Raw genomic sequence first — 357 nt, 5'->3', positions numbered from 1 at the left:
GAAGGGTCAGATTTCCCCGACGAAAGCAAAGTGGGCGTGGTCGAGCTTCGATTACAAGGCATTGAAAGTGGTCCACCCCGAAAATTTTGACAATTTAGGGGTTTCAAAGGCTTATTTAATCGAGTTTAGAGTCTACTAATATGTAGAAAATACACATAATTTTGTTTTCTCCCCGACGAATTGTGCTTTCTCTCCGAAGTGGGGGGGGGGGGGCTGGTTCCCCCGGCCCGCCCGCCTGGCGCCACCCCTGAGAACGAAATGTCCACCACATCACCCACCCTGCATATAGGATGCGATAAACTGCACCCTCATCAAAATGTACATATGATAGATGATGACAACAATGATGCCTATGGG

At 48.5% G+C, this 357-nt stretch overlaps 1 protein-coding gene across 1 annotated transcript in view; it reads left to right on the top strand.

The window, feature by feature from the left end:
• Positions 1-357, top strand: part of LOC117116980 — a 17,622-nt gene that overhangs the window by 5,870 nt on the left and 11,395 nt on the right. The window lies entirely within an intron of this gene.

The sequence above is a fragment of the Anneissia japonica genome, unplaced genomic scaffold (genome assembly GCF_011630105.1).
Source record: "Anneissia japonica isolate Jap-2015-1 unplaced genomic scaffold, ASM1163010v1 scaffold287720_len810639_cov167, whole genome shotgun sequence".
Taxonomy (NCBI): Eukaryota; Metazoa; Echinodermata; class Crinoidea; order Comatulida; family Comatulidae; genus Anneissia; species Anneissia japonica.
This window is presented reverse-complemented; position numbering and strand designations above follow the sequence as displayed.